Source organism: Lutra lutra, chromosome X (assembly GCF_902655055.1).
Source record: "Lutra lutra chromosome X, mLutLut1.2, whole genome shotgun sequence".
NCBI classification, from domain to species: Eukaryota; Metazoa; Chordata; class Mammalia; order Carnivora; family Mustelidae; genus Lutra; species Lutra lutra.
The window spans coordinates 9,901,509-9,927,357 of NC_062296.1; positions in this window are offsets into that span (position 1 = coordinate 9,901,509).

Genomic DNA, 25,849 nt, shown 5'->3' on the forward strand with positions numbered 1-25,849 from the left:
GGGATTCTGCTTCTTCCTCTCCCTCTGCCCCACCTCCCACACTTATGCCTGTGCGCTCTCTCAGTCTCTCTCTCTCTCTCAAATAAATAAATAAATAAAATCTTAAAAAATAAAACCTATTTGATATCTCCCAATTTCAGACCCTTCTGTTTTTCTCCCAGCTTTCTTTGGTTTTCACCCCTTCTTCTATTTTAACCTCGATGCTAGATCTATCTCCTCAATTAGTCAGTGACCAAATCCTTGAACTCCTCTGATTCGTCACTGTCCTGTGTATCTGGAAAAACCATAAGCCTGCATCACTCCAGATGTCTTTAACTTGCTGGCCTCATGCTCTTAACCTCTCCCTTCCCCAGTCACAGTTGAAGAGCTACTCTTCCTGGAGTATGAGGCAAATCCCATTTCTTACTCCTCTTTAGGTGAATGATCCTATCTCCTCTATCTTCAATCTAGTCTACTGGCTTCCTTGTGCCTTCTCATCAGCATGTAAACATGCTCCTTTTGTCCCACTATAGAACAAAATGCAAAACAAGGGAACAAAGCACAGGTTCCCACCACCCTGTATCTCCACTGAGCTACCAACGCAGTACAGCAATGCTTCTAGGTTCCAGATTTGTGGAATTTAGAAACAGCAGTTTGCATAAAGTTAACTGTGTACTGTATTTTGCTTCTCCCTCACCCCTGACATTGCCCTAGCAAATTCATGCCCTATGGTGGCAGTAATCAAGGGTAGAAAGAGACAGAAAAAATTCTGTCTCCTCCACAGGGGATAGAGTAATACCTGACACAGAACAGAGCTCAGTAAATGCTTCTGGGAAGAAGAAAAAAAGAGGTACAAAGAATTGGGCTTACAATGACAAAAGGGTTACTGACAATATTTCTGTCTTGAGCCCAAGATGGTACAAATGCACATGCAATTCAGTAAGAAAAACCTCTCCTTGGAAAGAATGGAGAAACTTGGGCCTGACAGTGACTAAGTAGCAACAAATGGTGTCACTTGATTTTTCAGTTTTATTTTCATTCAATATTCATGAGTATATTGGTAATTCATTTCAGAAACAAAACTATAGACTGGCTTATCAAGTGTTAAAAAGAGCAAAAGGCCCAAAACCCGAGCAGCCTTTGGAAGCCCCGCCAAGACTTATTACCTAACCTAATTGCAATATCAGCCTCTCCCAAGAGTGGAATTTCAAACCAATCAGTCTGGAATTTCCTGATCAGCACTAGTGAAGTAATCGACAAGGTAAGACACCCCCCCCCCCCATGCCCTTCCCCCTTCAGGGAAGGTGACCTTGCCCCAAACAATTCCTTCTTTTCTTTTGCTAATAATACTCTCTCCTCCCCCCACCCCTTATCTGTCTATAAAATCCTTCCATTTGTACAGCTCCTTGGAACTCCTTTATACTCGCTAGATGAGATGCTGCCCGGTTCCTCAGTGGCGGAGTAAAGCCAATTAGATCTTCAAATTACGCAGCTGAGTTTTGTTTTTTAACACAAGTTTAATGCATTAAGGTACTAGCCCAGGAACATCTGTGAACCACAGCTTGAGAAACACGCCTCGGGAGCTCGAAAATGTATGCAGAGGGCGGGCTCCTCCGCTTTCTGGGGTCGTTCATGACTATCGCTGGTACCCTAGCTCCTGATTTGTTTGCAGCCTTCGCGTTTACTGATATTCGTGGCAGCTTTTGATTTTTATGTGGAGGAGGGAGGCATTCTCCTTGAGGTCTGGGAGTGGAGGATCAATTCCTAGTTTCCCATCAATGCCGACATCATTCAAAGCTTCGAAGGCTCAGCAGCCCTGCCTGAATTCGGGACAGCTGGGAAGGGCCACCCCGACTCCAGAGCCTTCATAGAACCACCCGAGGCTCCATTTGCAAGCACGCAGCGGGGTGGCATCCTCCGCTGCTCAGCTCTGCCTTCGTCATCTCCTCCCAAGCCGACCACCCATCAGAGACAGGACCTGAGGCTCCTTCTATGCAGGCGTCGTCGTCGTGGCGCGCGGGGGAGGCGGGGCAGCCACCGCGGCCCGGCAGGTGGGTCAGCTTCAACCGCCAGAAAGATCTCGAAAACTCGTAGGCGTCGTCCCTTCCTGTCTCAAAGTGAGTAGCAGGAAGCCCTTGACCCAGCCGTCTCTACAGGAGGTTCCTGCACAGCCAGCTCTGACCCCCGGGGACTCCCATCGGTGCCCTGGAGAGTTGGGAAGCTGCAGTCCAGCGCCTGGAGACTCCCTCCGGGCTGACAGCGGCGTGAGGCCGGGGCCTCGCGCTGCCTCAGACTCTTCCGGAAGTGTCTGAAGCAGCCGCTACGGGCAAGGAGATGCTGCAGGACGTGCAGAGTCCCGGAGCCAACTCCGCTTTCCGCCGAGCGCGAAGCTGTGCCCCCGAACCGAAGGAAACGTCGAAAGCTTGGAGGCTGCCGGGCTCTTCTGCCGAAACCGTCGAGCTGAACCTGACCCCTGCCATCTGTTTCTGCAGCAGCCATGGCCTCCGGCAATCTCAGGAGCTGCGCGGGGGCGGGGCAGGACTCTGAGCGGGAGACTGCATAGACCTGCCCTACCGCGAAGCCCCACGCGGAGTGGGCCTAGTGCTCTCCAATTCTCAGGGGCAGGAGCGCCGCGGAGCCCCTACAACCCGTAGGCTTCGGAGCAGGAGCCCCACGATGGGACCTGCAAGTTGAACTTCCGGATGGCGGAGCTGAAGCTTAGAGCGAGTCCCACGGGTGGTGTTGGCGGCTTTGCTCTCCGGCCTGCTGAACAACCCAGGCTTCCGGACCATGGCCCCCAGCCTGACGCACAGCGCCCGAGTTCAGCAGCTGTAAGTGCCAGCCATTCTCTTTGTCTTCTTGTGGTCAGATTTCTTTCTTTCTATTGTGGCAACATGCACGTAGCCTAAACCTTAACCATTTTAACTATTTTAAGGTTTACCACTCCGTGCCATGAAGTACATTTGTTGTGCAGCCATCGCCGCCATCTAATTCCAGAACATTCCATCACTCCAGAAAGAATCCCTGGCCCCATTATAGTCATTTTCCAGCCCCCTCCCCAGCCCCGGGTAACCACTCACTCCTCTTTAGGTCTCTGTGGATTTGCTTGTTGCGGATATTTCACATAAATGGAATCACGCAAACACACAAAAAGAAAAGAATATACATGGCAGTTAAGGATATGCCTTTATTCTGGCTATTGCAATAGGTAGAATATTCATTAATGAGAAACAAAACGACTGGAGTTTTATAAAAGCAGGAGACAAAGGAGTCACTTGCTTTATATAGAGGCTGAGTGGAAGTGTAGAGGTGGCTTTATCTGCCTATATAAATAATCGGCCAGGCCGAGGTGGTCCTTTGCAGTTAGCTATTTTCAGAGCAAAAAACAGTGGTGGCTGTAGTGGTCAGGTTCATTACTTCCATTGCCTCCTGGGAACCCAGGACTCAGGTAAAGTTCAACACTGCACTTTCAAGAACTTACACCAGGCAGCCTCCAGTAAGCAACTCTCCATCTCAGAATCTGTTTCCAGAGGACCACTCAAAGACAGTTTGCCATCTGGCCCTTTGGATGGGTTTGAGCGCCTCTGGTTAAAAGAGTTTGGGCACCAGAAATCTATAGAATTGCATTTTTATGAGATAATCGACAAGCTTCTAGGCAAGCCAAGGGGTGAGATTCCAGCTCAAGTCCTTAAAACTCATGCTGAGACCCTGAACTGAAGTTCTTGGAGGTTTTTCTTACAGCAGTGCTCTAGTGGGAATTTGGAAAAAGCACCTACATATAGTAGCCTTGGTGTAGACCTTGGACCTTGCAAGATGGGCAGTGATAATGGTGAAGTCTTTTCCCACTGGCTTGGAGGGAACCACCTGGGAGAGATAAAGCAGAGAATTATTGAGCAGACTCTATGTGATGCCTGCAACGGAAAGCCTTGTGAGGGGCCTTGGAAAGTACCCCAAGATATACAGACGGAACATTCTTGAAATAGAGTTTGGATTTCCAGCAAGCAGGCTGGTGGAGGCTTAAGCTCCATGCTTTGGTCAGGAAAAATAAAAGTAACATTTCAGGTTGGTGAGGTCTGGGATATCTGTGTTACGTTAAGATATCTTTAAGTTTGTCCCATTAAAATAGGAGTGTTGTTTCTTGACAAGTTGGGTCACACTTAAATAAGATCACAGATCAGAAATTTCTTTATAAACTGCACAATACGTAAATAATGTAAGATTTAAAAGCAGATATTATTGCCCCTGTAAAGTCTACTGGGAGGTCACCTTTGTGGTTAAGTATTCTGGAGTCTGGCAGATGTGTGTGATTCTGGACTAGATTTTAATCAGTGGGGGAGCCAGAGAGAAGAGAGTGATTTGTAAGGACTTCAGCCTTCCAGGTGTGGTGGCTCAGCAGCTCTGTACTTCACACAACCTACCCCCAAAGGAACACATGTGTAAGTATTAATAAAGACAAATTGCGTGGGATACAAATGAAGGTTTAAGACCACTACTCTGAACTTGAGTAACTTCTACAAACAATGCAAAAGCAATTAGAAAAACAAAACCAAACAAAAAACCACTAGGTAAAAAAAGTTGTTTTGTAGGCAAATTTAACTTCAGAACAAGTCATCCTTTAGCCAACTCCTATTCTCTGGTGGTTCACTTCTGTGTTTTGTGTCTCTCTCTCTCTCTCTCTCTCACACACACACACACACACACACACTCACTCACTCATATACTCATGCAGGAAAATGCAACCCTAAGTAAAGCCTTCTATATCTTTTCAACTAACCTATGTAACTTTTCTGAGCCTCAGTTTCCTCATCTTTAAGGTGAAAGAAGTAAGTATTTAATGAGATCTTGGGCATATGGTGCTTAACAGTGGGTGGCCCATTTTCAGCATGCCTCTCTGTGTAAAAAATATTAAAATGAAATTTTTATAGGTGTTATATCTGGTAAATTATGTCACCTGTAATTAAACATTCATTGTATTTTTCCATACACTACAGAGAGAGTAGGGAGAGGGCCGTGCTTCTCTGTGTCTTTCTCTCTCCCACTCTTCTACTCCTCCCCATTTGAATTGGGATCACTTGATTGCAAGGAACAAGATACAGAAAACATTCAAAAGAACCAAAGTGGGAAGGGGATTTATTAATAAGGGGAATCTCATGGAACCCAATTTAGGATGCATATACTTTACCTATATTAATTAACTTAAGCCCCAAAATAATTAAGAAAATACTGTTTCCAATTTACCAATAAGGAAACTGAGACCTAGAGAGGTAACATAATTTACCCTTTAAAAATTTCCCTATTGTTGGGCATTTGAATTGTTCCTCTATGTTTGCTATTATTTAAAAAAAAAAAACTTTAGTAAATATTTCTGTTCATATTGGCTGTTTGCTTTGAAATGATTTTGTGAGAATCAATTCTGAGAATTCATGTTAGAAAAAGGGTATGTGCTTTTCAGTGACTCATTAAGTGCTCCTCTGGTTTCCATTTCGTGCTATATTTACATTATCCAAGAAATATACAATTATTTTGCAAAGGTAAAGATGTCTTTGCTTATTATTTGACATATGTGTTGGATGATGAACATCAGAATTGAATCAGCTATGGGCTCTTGTATATTTATTTACTCTTCCTCATAATTTTGAGCATTTCCAGGGGCTCATCTCTGAGTGTCCATGGCCATCAGCCCCTCCGTCAGGCAGCTTGGATCTCTAGAGTCAGGGATCTGCATCTTCAGTATGATAGGTCCTCTTATGAAGTTGTTCCACAGACAATTTTAGGAAAGGAATTTGAAAAAATTGGAATTTTCCACTTGCTTTCCCAGCTGGTTTTGATTAATTATAAGATGGAATGATTGTAAGGGTAATTAGGTGCTTTCATCTCTTTGGAGTCAAGGTTGCATGGGAAGGAGAGTGCAGTAAGGAGAAAACGATGGCCACGATGACAGTGATCAAGTTGGTGAATGCTGGACTGGAAGCGGGAGCTGCTTACATTTCTTTCTTTGCTCCCTCCTGAGATCAGAGTACAGACTGTTTAATGGAATTCATCAGTTCAAGTGAGAAGCTTTCATTAAGAATATACGAATTTTCTGTTCATTCCACAAATATTTATTGAGTACCTGTACTGTGCCTGTATATATCATACATATGCATAGAGGAGTGAGTGGAGAGAGCACGTGCGTGCACAGGGGCACATGGAACATGCCGGGAAGGAACAAGGGACATGATCTTGAAGCAGTCCTATCACCCCAGTCCCTTTTGTTTTAAGGAAATTAAGGCACGGAGAGGTTAGAGGACAAGCCCGAAGTCAGACTCCTAAATAGATGTAGGATTTTCAACAAAACCTCCGTGACTCCCCTTTTTCTCCTACGGTATACCACCTCCGAATGTCACGAGAAGAGGATGAAATGAAAGCGTTCTGGGAGTTTGGAGGAGGAACTGAGGAATCCCTTCCCGGGGGTCAGAGAAGGTCTCCGTTGGCGGAGGAGGCTTTGATGGGCTTTTGAGGGAGAAGACGGGGTCGAGGAGGGGCAGAGGCTGCTCAGGGTGGAGGAAGCCTGCGCGGGAGCAGGGAGCGAGGAGGTTCCCGAAGGTTTGGGAGAAAGGCAGCGGCCCGCCCCTGGGCGCGGAGCTGGGGCTGGGCGGGGTGTGGGGGCGGGCTGAGAAGTCGCCCCGGAAAGCGCTCGGAGCTCCAGCGGGGAGCCCCTTCGAGGGTCGTGCGGGGGGTTTCGGGTCTCGTGGTGTCCGGGGTGCCCCGGGAGGGCGTGGGGGGAGACGTGAGCGGTGAGAGCCTGGGACCAGGCCGGCGGAGCAAGGAGGACGCAGAGGCTCCCAGCATTGCACAGCCCCCCTGGCGGCTGCAGGGGCCACATCTCCCGGCTGCTTAGAGACCCGGCGGCTGCTTAGAGACCCGGCGGCGGCGGCGGCGGGCGGGGAGCCGGGGTCCCGCCAAGAGCCGTGCCTCCAGCTGCGGGCGGTCCCCCGTGCGGGCCGCCAGATGAGAGAAGGGCTTCTGGAAGGGTTACAGGTTGTACTGAGCTACCCCTGGTGTGTGGCCTTATATCAGCGGCCGGGGTGCAACACAAGGACACACGATGCGTACACGACGCATAATCCGTGGTCACTGCCCTGAGTCTCGCTAAGTCTCTGTCTAAGTCTCTGTCGCCGCCTGCAGCTGCCACTTTCTTTTCTCGGGATGAGCCCTGCGAAGATGGATGGCCTTGGCAGCTTTCAGATCCAGAGCACGGTGTTATTGGCTGTCGTCGCCCGGCTGGGCAGGACATGTCCCCGACGTCTTTATAACTGCAAGTTTGCACCTTTTGGCCCCTTCACCATTTTGCCCCCCTTCACCGCAGGCACCCACCATTGGCTCTGTGTGCCTGTGAGCTCCTTCGGTTTGGGTGGTGGTGGTGAAGATGCCACGTCTGAGGGAGATCGTAGGGTCTCTGGCTTGCTCGGACTTACTGCACTTGGCATAATGTCCTCAAGGCCCTTCGTGCTGTTGCGGAGGGCAGGAGCTCATGGGTTTTTATGGCCGGTCATCGTCCCTGTTTTCTTTTATTAACCCATTCATCTGTGGGCGGACACTTGGGTTGTTTCCCTGTCTCGGCTGCCGTAAATGATGCTGCAGCAAATAAGGGGGCGCGGGGGTATATTTTTGAGCTAGTGTTTTCATTTCCTCTGGATAAATACCAGATGTGCGCGTGCAGGAGCACTGGTTCTGCTTGAACTTGTCCCCCCAAATATAAAGGGTTTATGCACTTCTGCCCTCCGTACACAATATGAAGTAGACCTGCCCACCGCCTTTTGAAACGTTTTGAAGAACCTCCTTCCTGTTTTCACAGCGGCTATAGCAGTGCGCAACCCCCTGCCGTGCACAGGCCTTCCCTTTCCTCCACAGCCGGGTCAACACTTGTTGTTTCTTGAATTTTCTCCTGCCAGCCACGCTGGCAGGTGTGAGGGGATGTGTCACTGTCCTTTTGATTGGCATCGCTGTCTACCTTCTGAGCGTGCGTCCTCATCTGTAATAGGGGGAGACTGGCAGGGCCATCTCCAAGGCATTATGGGGGGCGCCAAAGGAGTTCCATGCCTTGAAAGCGCCTGCACAAAGGAAGGCCCCATAAGAACACAAGACTTGCCATTGCTGTGGTTAGAAGAACCCAGTCTCTGCTGGGCCGCTGGCCTTTTGGGAAAGCCCCAGAGCACGGGTCCACCCCGGGTGAGGAGCCTGAGGTCAGATTTCACCGGAGACTCGGAGGGTCTTGTGATCAGCGCCCTGAAGCAGCACCCCCGCCCCCAGCTTGTGCATCTGTGGGGTGCTTTGGGACCCTCACTGCCCGTTTGGTGGCCCTCCAGGCCCTTTGCCTGTCCGAGCACAGGTGCAGGTTGTAAAACCTGGAGCCAATGGAAGGATACCAGACACCTGGGACGGCTGGGCCTTCGTCAGTGACAGTGGCCCTGGCTGCCGCTCCAGGTCGGGCCAGGTGGGCTCGTCCCCCGGCACAGCGGCCTGACTGACCAAGCCCTGCCATGGACAAGCCACCCCAGCTCCGACACGCGCTTGCCATTTCCAGGCTTCCGCTCGAGGCCTTCCACCCCTGGGGGCAGGTCCATGCGCCTGTGAACCTCAGATCGGCTCCAGACATGATCTGTCCCCACGGCACATCTGATGAATGGCCCTGCAGACCCGGAGAGCTGGCTCACCTCGGCCGCTCCTTCCTGGGGAACTCCGTTGCCGTTGTCCTTCCCGACCTGAGCGGTGGCCCAGGAAGGCTACGCACCTTGGTCCCAGCCATGCTCCCCGACTGGCCCCGCGAAGCGCGTCCCAGCGGGTGGCCGCACCACCTCCAGCCGTGCAAGGTCGGAGACCTTGGCCCCCAGGGAAGCAGAGGCTGAGAGCTTAGTGCGTGTGTCCCCAGGCACGGGGCGGGGGGGGGGGGGGGGGGCAAGGGGCCTCGCGGGAATTTGAGCCTAGCTCTGCGAACTTCAGAGCCCAGCCCTGATTTCACGCTCGTGGTCAGGTTGCAACCATCTTTTCCCAGGGTAGCATCGTCCTGTCCGATGGACAGCACGGGACCTGATGGACTTGGCTGTGTCGGGAAGCCTCCCACTCCCCACAGCCGTCACAGTTACCACAGCCCCTGTCTCCCGCCCCATAATAAGGAAACAGTGAACGTCGACGTGGTAGCACCTTTGAGATTCCTGTGACACACAGAGCGGCAGTCCTTTGTTCCCCATCCCCCATCTGCTCTGGTCATCACGGTCTAGCATGAGCCAGTGTTTTCCATCTGCCCATCTGGAGTTAGTGGAACGTGTGTTTGACTCCCAGCTCTACCCCTCCTCAGTGTGTGTGCAGCCTTTATCTCGGATCTCCCTTGATCTCTTGGAGATTCCCTGCTTGACCCGTGTAGCTATGGGTGATGAATGTCTTGGTGCCGTTGCCACAGGCTGCTTTAGGCTGGAGGTGGGGATCGGGGGATGAACCCATGGTGGTCCCTGTCCTCATGGCTTCCTGGCCTCGGGAGGGAGACGGACAGCAAGTGCAGGAAGGTACAGGGGAGAGAAACGTGCAGAAACGTGCGGTGCTGTGAGGGTGTGGGACAGAGTCAAATGGACCCTGTCCTTCCCCGAAGCTGCCCCTTCTGGACTGTCTTCCTGTTTCCCCCCTGCAGCGTATCTCCTCCACCCATGCAAGTCCTTTCCAGCGGGGCGCCTGAGCGGCTCGTCCGTTGAGTGTCCGACTCCTGCTTTCTGTTCAGGTCACGATCTCAGGGTCATGAGGTGGAGTTCTGTGCTGAGCTTGGAGTCTGCTTGTCCCTCTCCCTCCCCACCTGCCACATTCCCTCCCTCCATGCTCTGTACCCCAGGGACACAGGTCAATGAATTGTCAGGCTTACACACTTCAGAGCACTCACCGTAGCAAATAAGGACAGAATGAATTAACTGCAGGCTTTTGTTCAAACAAGTCAGTATTAGTGAAAATCATATTTTCCTCTGTCATCGCCCATGGTTAGTTATCATTCATCCCAGAGCCAAGCTGGGCCAGGTGAGAGCTTTGCTGATTGTAAGCCCAGTTTTTGGAAATCTGGAACTCTCTCTGCCTTGACTTGCCTCCTTCTCCTGGAGTCCCCCCAGCAGAGCATGTGGTGTCCATGTCCCACTGTATGACATCCTGGCAGCTTTCGCCAGCCATAGCTCTTGGTAGTGATTGAACTGAAGGGGCTTCAGCGGGAGTGTGTGAGTCCCACGTGAAAGATGGATCGTGTCGCCCGTGGGAGGAACAAAACGGCTCCGTTTGGGATGGAGGTCTGTGTATGTTCACCCCGCGGCACGGTGCAGCTCGCTGGTGTGCTGGATGTCCATGGGGGAGAGACCGCCACCTCCTTCCTTCCTGTCCCTATATGGGCCTGTGTTAGGAAGGTACATTTTATCAAGTGCGAATGGCCTCTACATAGAAAAAAAACTGCAAAACAAAACCGTCAAGGACAGCAAATCGCAGGAGAAAGTTGCGTATTGTGTAATGATGGGAAGGCAGTTCTAGAGCAAAGTTTTGATGCTTCTTCAAATGTTCCGAGGTAGTGAACTCAACAGTCTTTAACCACGGGAAGTATGCCTGACAGATGTGCTGGGATCTGCAAAGGGCGCGTATTCAAAATAGCTGTTCCCTGGGAAGAGGCAAGTAAACCGTGGCCGGTCCGCGGAGCTCTGTTTCAGGCTGAACGTGGGCAGCGCCGTAGTGCTGTGGGCAGCGGTGGGTCATCTTTTATGCCAGCCTGGGCGCTGCTGGCTTTATGACATTTCTGCTTGGTATTATAATTTCCTGAAATTCACAATTTAATTAAGGCTATAGAAATTGATAGAATGACTTTTTAAATGTCAAACAGTTTAATCTTCATAGTTTTTTAAAAAAAAAAAAACCCTGTCCGGTTGGATACACATCATCAGTGCAAGGGAAAAGACACCGCAGGAGTTCACCTGGACAGAAAGTGCGGACGGTGTGCCTCAGTTTCTCTGGTTCAGAACTGACCTTCCTGCTGTGTCTGTGCATTTAGAGTTCAGAAGACCTGTGCTCGCTTGGGCAGCACATATACTCGAGTTCAGAAGACCTGGGGACAGTAACTGAAGCTAACACATGGGTAGAACAGGAAGCTCTTCTCATCCGGACGGGTGTGGGGGTAAAGAAAACTGGAGGGCAAATTGCATTCTAATGATTTCTGATTGTACTGTGTTAGGGTCCTCATTGCCACTGATGACAGGACAAAATTAAAATAGAAATAGAGTATGCTACCTCTATAGAGACAGAAAACTGTTGTCGTTGGAGTAATGTTTATTAAAATTGACACACAGCAAACTTTTTAAAAAAGATTTTATTTATTTATTGGACAGAGAGAGACCCAGCGAGGGAGGGAACACAAGCTGGGGGAGTGGGAGAGGGAGAAGGAAGCTTCCTGCTGAGCAGGGAGCCCGATGCCAGGCTCGATCCCAGGACCCTGGGATCATGACCTGATCCGAAGGCAGATGCTTAACGACTGAGCCACCCAGGCACCCCCACAACAAACTTTTAATAGTGCATTTTTTATTTTTCTCCCTCAAAATACCTGAATATCTACCGTTGTTTCCCGGAAAAGTTTCCCGTATAGCTTTTATGGAATAAAAGGATGTCCTTTCAAGTTGTCAGGCCATGGGGTAAAAAGAAAAAAAAATCACCATACTTTTTTTCTCTGTCCTTGATGTGTGCAATTGAAGGTATTCCTTATTGCAAACTAATATTTCCATTTATCATGTGGCATTAAAGCATTTTTCGTATTTGGCATAGATAAAGGATCCCACTCCTTAGCCTCAGGCATCTGAGAGGAATAAAAGCTGAAAATGTTGAGCATTGTAGAAAATGTCTGGAAATTCAGAATGCCTGATTGTAAGGGTTGAGGTTTATTTTCCAATAGGATGGAAGTGACCTTTCACTCTGCCAGGAAGTCTACACTGGGAAGGCCAGGGGCAGACAGATTTTCAAGAAGGGCATGGCAGGGGCCCTGTCCTATCAGTCTGTCCCTCCCGGTGCCCAGCGCGGCCGTCCACACACACCCTGCGCTTCCTCAGGTGCTTGACTCAGTGAATGGTCTTTGCTCTGTGGTGTCCTCCCATCGCAAGCACCTGTCGTTGAACTCCTCCTCCAGATTGAACCGAGGGCTTTGCTCTTAGGTGCCACCAGGGTCCGGTGCCCTTCCAGGGAGGACTGAATCAGAAAGACCAGGGGCATAATTTGAGCCACGGGAGCCCCACGCAGAGTTTTATACACCGGGGTTGCAAGCGGGTTGGTCGGAATCCTAATAGGATCTGAAGCTTCAAGGAATTCTAATAGTACTAAAAGGGAGAATTACAGGAGGATAGCCTGTTTTTAAAAGTTACATCTGTGGCTCCAATTTCCTCATTTTGTAGAAGAGAGATTGAAGACAAAGGGGGACATACTGTTTACCCAGAGTCCCAGAAAGCACACGCGACTTGGGACCTGAAGAGCAGGAGTTCGAACTCGTGTTTTACGGTGTTGTACGAATGATTCTCAGGGCCTGTGTGCCCTCATCTGCCCTCTGAGCGAGAATGGGGGCACCTCCTGGCAATACTGTGCATCTTGTCGCTCGGCTCACACGGGCTCTTTGCCCCTCCAGACCCTCTCCCCACTCTTCCGACTCTGCTTTCGTCGAGGGAAGCGGTTTTCTATGGATTAGGTCATCCTGGACCCTCAGGAGTCTGCTGGGTTTGGCTACTGGGACACCCCCAAAGAGAACTGTGTTAGGGAGAACAGTGAGGGCAAGGTGCTTAATCTCTTGTCTTCTTCTCTGCTAGTCACCTTGGGCTGGCTAAGTCTCTTAATATAGGTCACTGCTCGGGGCACCTGGGTGGCTCAGTGGATTAAAGCCTCTGCCTTCAGCTCAGGTCATGATCCCAGGGTCCTGGGATCGAGCCCCACATCGGGCTTTCTGCTCGGCAGGGAGCCTGCTTCCTCCTCTCTCTCTGCCTGCCTCTCTGCCTACTTGTGATCTCTGTCAAATAAAATAAATAAAATCTTTAAAAGAAAAAGAGTCTATAAAAAAATATATATAGGTCACTGCTCTTTTCACGATGGCTTTTTTCCTGTGATTATTGACTTTTCCAGATTCCAGGAACCACTCCTCCTTATTTTTTCAGGGCTGAGGTAATAACAGTGCAGCTGCTGTGATTGCCGTCTCCTGATGGTCTCCTTGTGCCCTCCTCGTTGTCACAGTGTTTCACTTTGTGTGCACTGTTTTTTCTGTTTTCTGACTGATACTATACACTGAGAACAGAGCTTGGCATGCAGTAGGTTCTTGGTGCCTGGAAACTGTTGCCATTAGTAGTAGTAATAGTGTTGTAAGTGACAGGAGGGGTTGTGGTGCAGGTGGCGATACTGATACTTTCCAAAGCAAATCACATGCACAGCTTGTGGGAAGTCCCCCCCCTACCCTGCCCTGTCCTCAACTCTTCCCAGTCTATTACTCTTAAACTTCCCATGCTGGGGAAGAAAATGGATGGTTGGCTTCTGACACCTTGCCCTTTGTGGCCAGGGTGAAGCCGACTCACAAGCAGATTCCATTCCGTTCTTGAGCCTGCCTTCTGCAGTTAAGGAGTACAACAGGGCAAAGAAAGTCATTGCAAATGTAGTTGACGGTTATTCTTATAGGGAAATCAGTGTCAGTCTACAGTACTACTTGTGTGAAAGCCCAGAAAACAAGAAGCAAAAACGGAAACAGGAGTCCCTGGTTTTGGGCCTGGACCTGTCTCTGACTTGCAGTGTGACACGGGAAAGTCACTTTGAATGTGTCCCTCAACCCATTATGATGAAGAACATTCTTGAAAACTGAACACGTCAGAAATGGAAAGTTTCAATAGATATGAACTTAGTGGGGTGCCTGGATGGCTCAGTCGGTTAAGCATCTGCCTTCGGCTCAGATCATGATCCCAGGGTCCTGGGATCGAGCCCCGCATCGGGCTCTCTGTTCAACAGGAAGTCTGCTTCTCCCTCTCCCTGCCGCTCCCCCTGCTTGTGCTTGCTCACTCTCTCTCTCTCTCTGTCAAACAAATAAATAAAATCTTTGAAAAAAAATGAACTTAGTGTACACGGATGGCCTTTAACTTTTTTTCTCATTCATTTAGGTGAAAAATTTAAAAGAGAACCAACCACTAAAGAACCCAATAGGGATTATCTTATAAGGTCAATCACAATATTTCAGCACAAAGTGTGGACTGAATATGTTCCTAATGATTTGATGAGTTTGCATTGGGTAGCAGTATACCCTTCGAGACATTTTTGGTAAGCAAATTTAAAAAACAGTTACTTAAGAAAATGGAAGGATGTTATTTTCAATAATTTTAATCATTTTGACCTCTATTCGATATATATGCATATTATATACATCTATATATACACACATGTGTGTGTGTTATATATGTATATATATATATAATCACATGACGGTGGTATTCTCAATACTAATTACAGACTAGAGTTAAAGAAAAACCTTAAAAATTGGCTTGTGCGCATTTAATAAATGGAAGTGGTAAAATCACTAGACATCATCTGGAGTTCACTAAGAAAACGGTATACGTTAGGAACAGCATTCTCTTTGTTTAGTAGTATTTAGTCTGTAGTCATGGGAATGCTATAAATTTGTTGTGTCTGGAAGTCAGCAGGGCATTTTGCTCAGTCTTTTTTCATGTTCTGGTGTATGAGATGAAGATGTATGTGCTGGATGAAAACTGAATCAAGAATCAAGGCTTTAGTCCAATTATTTTCTCATTATGAAGTTGTGTGAATTCCTGTTAGAGGACTCTAGGGGAATGCTGTTTCTACCCTTGGCTCTCTCTTGTTCCCTTTCTTTTAATTTTTTAATTTTTAATTTTGAAATAATTATAGATTCAAAAGTTTCAGCATTACATACAAAGGAGTCCTGTGTATAACCTCGCCTCCTTCAGTGATAAAATCTTGCATAATCACAGTACATTATTAAAATTAGAATATTAACATTGATTTAATCCATAGAATTTATTCAGAATTCATCACATTTTAAAAGTTTTTTTGGCTATTCTAGGTCTTTTGCATTTTTATGTGAATATTGGAATAACTCTCAGTTTCTGTTAAAAAGTTTTTCCGGGGCTGTCTAGGAGGTAGAGTTGGTTAAACATCCGACTCTTGGTTTCAGCTCAGGTCATGGTCTCAGGGTTGTGGGATCGAGCCCCACATTAGGCTCTGCGCTCAGCATGGAGTCTGATTGGGACTCTCTCCTCTCCCTCTGTCCTCCCCCCACAACCTGCTTTCTCTCTCTAAATAAATAAATCATTTAAAAAAAAAAGTCTTTCTGGGATTTTGATTGGTATTGGGTTGATGAATTGGGAAAGAATTGGCATCTTATAACATTGTGTTTTCCTACCCATAAAGTATGCATCTCCATTTATTTCATTATGTCATTCATCTCCACAATGTTTTCTACCATTTAGTGTATATGTCTTTTATACCTTTTGTTAAATTTATCCCTGAGTATTTCATATTTTCTAGTGGTATTTTAAGTTACAATTTTAAAAATTTTAATTAATACACTTATAATTGCTTATTAACTAACAATTCAAATATTTATTATTAATATTTAAACATACAGTTGATTTTTGCATATTGATCGTCTATCCTACAACCTCAATAAATTTACTTACTGGTTGTGGAAGCTTTTTTTCACATTGATAGAATTTAGTACATAAACTGTCATAGTCTTTGAAGGACATTTTTACTTCTCCTTTCCTAATGTGAATATCTTCTCTTGATGCAATGCATGGACCCTCTAATATAAAGTGGAATAACCCCTACTCTGGGTGTACAAGTCAGTTTTAGCTTATAGGGTTTTGCATTTAAACACTCAGAACAACTTTTGCCCTATGAATGCCTGCCCCTTGGGCGTCGGCTCGGCTCAGTCAGTTAAGCATCTGCCTTTGCCTTATGCCATGATCCTGGCATCGGGGGATCGAGCCTCACATTGGGCTCTCTGCTCAGTGGGGAGTCTGCTTCTCCCTCCGCCACTCATGCTCTCTTTCTCTTTCTCTCAAATACATAAATAAAATCTTATAAAAATTTGAATAACTTCCTCTTTCCCTCTATACTGGTAAAACCCATGTCAGGATACTACATCTACTAAGATGAATATGCATTCCATGTTTATTTTATTTATTTATTTGACAGAGAGAGAGACAGTGAGAGAGGGAATACAAACAAGGAGAGTGGGAGAGGGAGAAGCAGGCTTCCCTCTGAGCAGGGCAATGTGGGGCTCGATCCCAGAACCCTGGGATCATGACCTGAGCTGAAAGCAGATGCTGAACAACTGAACCACCCAGGCACACCCCTGCTTTTTTTTTTTTTTAAGATTTTATTGCATTCCAGGTTTAAAACAAGTTGAGGCTACCCAGTAGAGAAAGTTAGTCACTGAATTTAGTACAGCTTAAATGCAGTGATTTCAGACTGGAAACCAAAACATGAAGAAATGTACATGTATACTGGGGAAAAGGAGGTAGACAGAAAAGTTGCCTGGATAGCTCAGTTGGTTAAGTGTCTGACTCTTGGTTTTGGTTCAGGTCATGATCTCAGGGTTGTAGGATGGAAACCTGCATCAGGCTCTGTGGCTGGCATGGAATGTGCTTGAGATTCTTTCTCCGTCTCCCTCCCCCTCTGCGCCTCCTGCTTGTTCAGTCTCTCTCTTTCTCTCACAAATAAATAAATAAAATCTTAAAAAAGAAAAGGAAAAGTTGCTTGGCGGTAGACAAGAAGTAACTGGTCTCCAAAGTAGAGGAATTTGTACGAGGGAATTGGGATGTTTCAGATCTCCTCAGAGACTGCAAAGGGAAAAAGAGAGACAGACAGATGGGTAAACCAAGAACCAGGGTTTAACTCTAGAGAACAAACTTGTGGTTACCAGAAGGGAGGTGGGTGGGGGGACGGGGGAAATAGCTGATGGGGATTTAGGAGTGCACTTGTTGTGATGAGCACTGGGTGATTAAAATAAACAACAACAGGGGCGCCTGGGTGGCTCAGCGGGTTAAAGCCTCTGCCTTCGGCTCAGGTCATGATCCCAGGGTCCTGGGATCGAGCCCCACATCAGGCTCTCTGATCAGCAGGGAGCCTGCTTCCCTTCCTCTCTCTGCCTGCCTCTCTCTGCCTGCCTGTGATCTCTGTCTGTCGAATGAATAAATAAAATCTTTAAAAAAAAATAAAATAAAATAAACAACAACAATGACCAAAAAAAAAAAAAATCCACAAAAATCTCTTCATAGACTTAAATATGGCCTCATTAGTTTGGAGAAATTTTAGGTAAGAAATTCAGAATCCTAGGCAATGGTCAAGAGTGGAAAAGAACAGAATAAACCACAGAATAGGGGCATCCATGGAGCATGGATGGAAGAAACTCCTTCTTTATGTTGTGCTTGCCATCAGAATTGTACATGGGAGATAAAGAAGCATGGAGGTCCGGCACCTGGGTGGCTCAGTGGGTTAAGCCTCTGCCTTCAGCTCAGGTCATGATCTCAGGGTCCTGGGATCGAGCCCCGAATCGGGCTCTCTGCTCAGCAGGGAGCCTGCCTCCCCCTCCCCCTCTGCCTGCCTCTCTGCCTACTTGTGATGTCTCTTTCTCTGTCACATAAATTAAAAAAAAATGTTAAAAAAAAAAGCATGGCAGGTCACTTTAGGACCTATCTTTAGAGGTGTGAAAGAAACAACCACAGCATCAAACCTATATCCCCCCACCCACAGAGATATCAGAAGTGGTACTTTGTGATGTTGAAGCCACCCAGGGCTATCATTGGCTGGACCAGTGCCTTGAGGACCAAAGCCAAAGGGTGTGGCTCCTCATTGCCTAAGGGAGGGTATGTATGCGTATACACACAGAGGTCAGGAGCTCTGGGATGGATCACTGGGAAGCTTAAATATGGTGGTAGGATCTGCATACCAGAAGAGCCTAGCATAAATGTAGAACAACCACGTATGAGAATGAAATGGCTAAGCCCACGCACCAAAGGAAGGAAGAAGAAGAACATTCGCCACTCCAGCAACAAAAAGAATAACAAAGTAAGATGTCTCTATTCAGGATTCTTCTTTTTAGATTCCCATTCCACAACCTCTACACTGCCCTTGTCTAGCAAAAACCCCTTTCCCATCTTGCACAGCTTCTCATAACGCCTCCCTGCCATCCACCCTCCATTCTCTTCCTCCAAACTGATGTCCTTGTGTCTTCATCCCCTTTTTCTACCAGGTGCAAAAGGCCATCATGAGGGTAACATTAGGCCATCATCAGAATTTGAAAAACAAAAAGGAGAAAGCAAAAAAGCCAACAATAATAGTCTGTTACTGCAGGACAAATAAGAAAATAGCTCAGAATCAGCTGGAATATAAACCAGGGACCCCAGAGAGCTCTGACGATCCAAGTAATGGCCTGTGAGTGGCAGGGGCCAGAGATCTTGGCCTATCTCCTGTGTCTTATGAGTATGCAATGGAAAAATAGTGAACTATGAAGAGACCAGATCTGAAAAATGGTGGTGATGTTGACAATAAAATCAAGTTATTAACAAGAGATGTGTGTCTCTGTGACTATTGTGATGGTGGGGAGGGAAGGAAGGGAAGAGGCAGGTGTTGGAGAAGAGAGGAGGTGAGGAAGGCCCTGGGGGGTTGGGAGACCAGAATGTCAGCCAGATGTTGGGAATAAAGACTGAGTCAGCACTGAGAACCGAAGACAGATTTACATCTTAACTTTTGTCTCACAGGTGAGGAGGAAAAGGACTTGGTATTTCTTCAAGCGTGTGTGTGGCGGGGCGGTAGATGGGGAGAGTTGTAATGGGTGTGGAGTGACTGGCACTCCCACAAAAAGGCAGACGACAAAATTGCCTTCAGGTCACCTACTTTATAGTGGTGTGCATTGTAACTCATCCTAAGCTATAAGGACCTGAAGCCCTCAGGTCCAAAAACTTACCCTTCAGAAAGTCATCGACAGCCCCCCATGCACTAAAATAATGCTATTTGGAAGCCACGATATCAACACTAATTACTGTGCTTTCTTTGTTAAGGAGCTTGGGGGTAGAGCAGTGGCCTACCAAGGGTGGGACCATGGGAGTGGTTATCCCCATTCCCACAGGCAATAAAGGGGAGCATTGTCTATAAAAAATTTTAGTACCAGAATAAAATTTAGTAAAAGCTGATCTTTATGTTATCACCAGCATGCTTCAGTATGTCTAATGTCAGTAATTAAGTATTCTTCCCCTGAAAAGAAAAATCTGTGTGTGTATGTGTGTAATAATGGAGTGGTTTTGGTATCTAATGTAAAGGGTTGAATTAACTACATTCCTTGAGTGACTTGTCCAGGACCCTTTCCTGTTTATTTACTTATTCATTCCTCTTACTGCTACCGTCCAGCCCTATTTCCTTTTTAATAAGCAGCTGTTTGAATGCGTCCGATATGTATATTTTTCTCTCTTTTTTAAAAGATTTATTTGAGAGAGAGCGAGTGCACATTGAGGGGGTGAGCAGAGGAAGAGGGAGGGCGAGTGTCCAGCAGATTCCGCACTGAGCGTGGAGCCCCACAGGGACCCCGCTTCAGTGCCCTGAGGTGGTGACCTGAGCCGAAACCAAGAGCTCGTTGCCTAACCAGCTGTGCCACCTATGTACCCCTGGACGTGTATACTTTTCTTTAGTGCTAATGAAACGTGTATTATGGTTCCCTGGGCATTTGCTTTTAATTTACATATTTGTTGGTTTTTTTTTATATTACATATCATTGTGTCTTGATGTTTCACTGAGCCCTGTTTTTCAGATCATCCACATTCCTACAAGTATGTCAGCCTGTGGCTCCCTTGTAAATGCATATGTCATATAAATTCTTTATAAATTTTAGAAAGATATTTGGATTTTTTATATTTGCACCTACCCCTTGGTACATGTTTTGTTTGATTTATACCTTGGCATTTCATTTTCTTTGGAGTGACTTGTAAATAATATTGTACACTTAATTTTGGTTTCCACACATTCTTTATTAGTATATAGAATTACGATTGATTTTTTAAATTAAACTTGTCATTTTGATATAATTGTACAGTGTCACAACTAGAAGATCAACATTGAGGTAATCCATGTACAATTTCAGTGGTTTTATACCTGCTCATCTGCATGTGTATGTGTATTGATGCAGTTTTATTGCATGTAGAGATGACTGTGACAATCCCCACAGTAAAGATACAGAACACTTTCAGCAGCACAGCAGCCCCTCATGCTGCCCTTTAATCCCCCAACCCCTAAGTTCCTAACTCCCGGCAACCGCTATTGTCTACCTTTATACTCTTGCCATTTTCAGAGTAGTATATAAACAGAATCATCATGTAGCCTTTTGGGATTAGCTTCTTTTTACTCAGTGTAAGTCTTTGGGGATTCACTCAGGTTGCTGCATGTATCAATAATTCATTCCTTTTATCCCTAGCATAGTATTCCATGGTGTAGATAAGATGTAACACAGTCTGTTTCGTCATTCTACCTGTTGAAGGATGTCTGGGGTGTTTCCAGGGTCTGGCTATTAAGAAGCTGCTATAACCATTTATAGACAAGATTTTGTGGGAACATAAAGTTTAAATTCTCTGGAATAAATATCCAGGAGTGTAATTGCTGAGTGGTGTGGTAGTTCCGTGTTTAGTTTTATATAAGTAAATGTCACAGTTTTCTAGCATGGCTGTATTATTTCACATTCCAACTAGCAATTTGTCTACATCCTCACTAGCATTTGGTTTCATCAGTATTTTTTTTTTAATTTCAGCCTCTCTGATAGGTGTGTAGTGATATCTCATTGTGGTCTTAATTTCCTTGTCCCTGACAGCTAATGAGGTTAGAAATCTTTTCTTGTGCTTAATTGCTGTCCGTATAGTCTCAGCCCTCTTTTTTGGACATTTGCATGATGATGATGTACAGCAAGGACATAGACAATATACGGATCAAGTCTGGAAATAACACAAGGATTGGAAGATTTGTTTCATAACAGAATCTAAATCCAATAAGGGTTTCAGGAGGCTAGACTCGGGACCACTAGAATGATGGCTTTAATCAAACAAGAAAAATTTACTGGGGAAAAATGGCATGTTCACATCTTGGTGTCCCAAACATAATATCTTGTGAACAGGATAGGCAACATTTGGTTTAACAGTAGTATTAAAAAGTCAGCCTAAAGATTTCAATTGACAATAGTATCATCTGAGCCAAGGGTGTGAAAAGGCTGCCAAAATGCAACTGGTAACTTTGAGCAAGTTCCACGGAAATGTAGCACCTAAAGCACGGAGGTGACATTCTCCCGTGTTGATAAGACCACACTTTGAGAACTATTTCCATCTGTGGGCCTGATACTTTTAAGAATAGAGGCAAATTAAATAGTAACTACAGGAAAGCAAGGCAGATGCTGTTGGGATTTGAAATTGTTTGAAGGACAAATAATGAAAGGAACTATAGCCAGCAGGGTCCTTGTGGAAAAGAGATTAAACTCAAATTCAAATAGGATAATGAGAGAGGAGTTTCATGAAGCATTGATTACAAGGAAGGGAAGAGTACAGGGAAACCACAAGAAGTAGTGACATAACCTGGAGCTAGAAACAGGGTGAGTGCTTCTAACCCTGGGTCAGATAGGGAGGAGGAGGAGACCCTTACTGGAACCTGGAGAATGAGAGAGCTCTGTGGGAAAAACTCTTGGAAACAAACGTGATGGTCTAGGTAACCGGATGAAACAAGATTAGGAAAACCCTGCACAAAAGGAGCCAGGGGAGGAAGTACTCTGACTTCATTCTCCTCCTTCCCCTCCAGTCATCTTCAGGGGTTTCCCATTGATCAAAAATAAGTAGAAGTCAGGAGACTAAGAGACCCCCCTTAATGTACTCCATGATTCAACAGGGCAGGGCAGAGAAGAGTGGAAAATCGATCTGGTGATGCAAATGGAGGATACACTAGGAACACTGGACTCAGAGAAGCCGACAGTGTCTTTTCCAGCTCTCTGGCGTGGGGTCATGACTGGACTTGGACTTGCTGAGGGTCATCAGAGCGATGACCACAGTAAGAAACTGACAAGGGAGTCACGTACACTCCCTCAGGCAGTTAATCTGGATGAGTTCACCCTGGGAAGCTATTTACAAAATATTCAATTGTAATTTAGGGACATTTTGCTCGCTCTTATGGGCTAGAATGTCTTACCGTGCCAATCATTTTCTACACCAAAGTCTCCAACAACTGCAACTGTATTTCCCCTGGCAGAAATCATAAAGTTGTGTTTTTAAACTTGGTATTCCTTGAAAAAGAAGAGTTACTAAATGTAGACACCTGAACAGTAGCAAGGATGTGGGGTGGCTGGACCACCAGTTTCCTCAGTCTTGTTTGCTGTGCCATCGTCAGGACCTAGCATGGAGCCCGACACAGGAGACAACCAGTAAATAATTGTTGAATGATGGTACAGACATGGGAAGTGAGGGTAGCAGAGTAATACAGAGAAAGACTTCAGATAGTGACTTGTGTGATACATGGTTCTAGTCCCAGCCCTAGCTATAAACTCAATATATAATCTTGGACTAGTTATGTAAATTCCCTTTGAAAGTGGTTTCTGGATATAGAATTCTTTGGATGTAGATTTAGTCAGTAAAAGTTAGGGTCTTTAGCTCCTACTATGTGGCTTCTTAATGTGGGTTCAGAAATATTCAAGATAATAGATTGGGTCTCTAGCTTAGGTTTCAGTAGAACTGAAGGCTGATCTGTACCCCCCAAAAAGTTCTAGATACAGACAATAGATATACTTACTTTATTTTAGATTATTGTTCTTATATTAAGCCAGCTTAATATTAAAACAACCCCAAATAATTATTTCATTTTAGTAAACTGCTAATCAATGCAAATTTAAACTAAGAATAATTCCTTTGGATTGAAATACTTCACTGACAGTAAAGAACACTTATACCAGTAACATCTAACATTTTCAAATAATTATATCTGTAGGTCCAGCATTGCTTAACTCTTACTAAATATCAAGCACTTCATATGCATAATGTAATTTAACCCTTACAACCAACTTATGAGCCTAGCACTATTGCTGTCACTCTCATTGGGAAATCTTAAGAGTCTTAAGAGTCTGAACTCCTTATCTACTCATTATAAATATCATCTGAACTCTTTCTGTACTCATTATAAATATTATCATCACTTGATTTTTCATCAGATACATAAGGGCAAAATATGCATATTATTTATGCATTGCATACTTAGATATTATGATTGCATACTTAGTTTTGGAGATTGCATTACAGAATTTTTCCTTTTATGGCACTGACATCTAAACATACTTGAGTTCATGCATTTCAGATATCACTTAGAAAAAACATACATGGGGCGCCTGGGTAGCTCAGTCAATTGAGTGTCTGACTTCTGCTCAGGTCATGATCTCAGGGTCCTGGGATTGAGCCATGGGTAAGACTCCTGCTCAGCGGGGAGTCTACTTCTCTCTGCCCCTCCCCCTGCTCATGCTCTCTCTGCCCTCCCACCAAATAAATGAATAAAACCTTAAAACGAAAACAAAAAAGAAAAACACATATGCATTTGGAAAATTCTTTCGCAGAACACAGCAGCTGGGTTAAATTAGAACAATTGTCATGAGCTAATGGAGGTAACTTTAAACTAGTTTAGCATGAGCTCTCTCAACCTACAGTGTGTACCTGGGTGAGCGTGTGGCACACTGTCTAATTTATGACAGCCTACAAGGTGCTTAATTCATCACAAGGCCTATCTTCCAGCCCATGTGGTCTCAAATGTGGACTCCTCTCTTCCTGACTGTTGCTCTGAAAAAGGGATTCTTCTTTTAAGGAATCTCATACTTGTCCTATGCACTTTGAAATTGTGGAGTTTTGTAGGACCCACTTTCCATTAGGCTTTTGCTATATATCATACTCTTTTTCTTTTGCCTTCCACAATCCTAATAACTAGTGAGTAGAAGGAGAGCAAAATAGTGAATTCAGTCAGCACTCAACATCTGAAGGACTAGTATTATATCAGATTTTTAAAAAAGATTTTATTTATTTGAGAGAGAGATGGTGAGAGAGAGCATGAGCAGGGGTGGAAAGGGAGAAGCAGGCTCCCTGCTGAGCAGGGAGCCCAACCTGGGGCTCAGTCCGAGGACCCTGGGATCATGACCTGAGCTGAAGGCAGATGCTTCACCAGGTGAGCCTTCAAGGCAGCCCTAAATCAGTTATTTCTTAATTTATGATGATAATAATCATAGTAAAATTTCATTGTTTATTTTTAATGACCTGTGATAACATTTTAGGGCCCAAATGTATTACCACTGTATAAACTTAATAGAAAACACAAGGCAGACCAAATTAGACACAGAGGAAGTATCTAACCTTTGGATTTCAGACCCATACAGGAAAGGATGCTGAAAAATTATAGAATGTTTCCTTCTTTAAGTTTCTTTTATCCCATAATATTCTCTTTAGGAAGTATAATTTTTTTTTGGCATTGTACATTACATATAGAATAGTACAGTATTTGCCAACTAAAGTTTTGGAGCCTGGCACTCCTGGGATCATGACTTGGGGCAAATAATTTCACCTCTCTAAGACATGGTGTTCTTACATGTAAAATGGGGTTACTACTTATTGTCTCTGCTTCCCCAAGGATTAAGTGAGAATATGTCAGTCTCCCAGATTAATGTGGGACAACTGGTATCCCAGGAATAGGAGGTTCTTTATTTTTTTATTTTTATTTTTTTTTTAGTAAACTATGCCAACATGGGTCTCAAACCCACAACCCCATGATCAAGAGTCGCACCCTCCACTGACTAGCCCGCCAAGTGCCCCTAGAAGGTTCTTTCTTTCATGTCAGTTTTGCAAAGAAGAATGGAAGTTGTTCAGGGTCCTATTAACAATTATTGTGGGCAAAGGACGCTTTAGAAAATTACAACTGAGGGAATCAGGGCCATTTGCTTCAGATTTAAAGACCTTTCCCCCAAAAGTACTCATGGATAGAGAGGAGAGCCACCTCTCCCTAGTGAACTTTCCAGACAATAAAGAATTTCATATCAGCCAAAGTTACCCACCCACAAAGCCAAAGGGCAAGAATAAGGCTCAGTCAGCGAAGTGTCTGCGTTTGGCTCAAGTCATGATCTGGAGTACTGGGATCAAGCTCCCCACACTGGGCTCCCTGCGCCACAGGGAGCTTGCTTCTCCCTCTCCCTCTGCCTGTCACTCCCCCTGCAAGTATATGCGCTTCTCTCTCTCTCTCTCTTTCTCTCTCTCTGACATCTTAGAAAAGAAGAAGAAGAAATGTCCATAAAAATATGCGTCCCTTCCCCAAGGTAGGAAAGCCTAAACTGTAGTTGAGAGTAAAAAAGACTCCACCCATGCATAGTCTTGAAAGGGGCTTTTTTTTTCCCCAACCTCCAGGAGCCCTACGAGATTCTCACAGGGAAGACTGGAGAAAATTCTCCAGCTTTGGGCTGTGGGGTGGGGAGGAGATGGAGGAGTAGCAATTTCGAAATATGCTCTGAGCACTCAAAAGATTATTTTACCTGCATCTAAGATACTGGAGTTTTATGAAAGTGTAACTGGCCTGAGGGTTGGGAAATATCCATCTCCATTCCCCTTCAGCCTTTTTTTAGCTCTCCTAAAGGGTGTGAGAGTGAGAAGTACTTGTAAAGGTCACAGCCTAAGGAGACAGGCTTAAAGACTGAGACCTAATCACAGAGCTATAGAATGCTTACCCTCCCCACAGTTCCTTTTATCCCCATACATCCTGTCCAGCTTTTAACAACAAAATTACAAGGCGTTACTGAAGG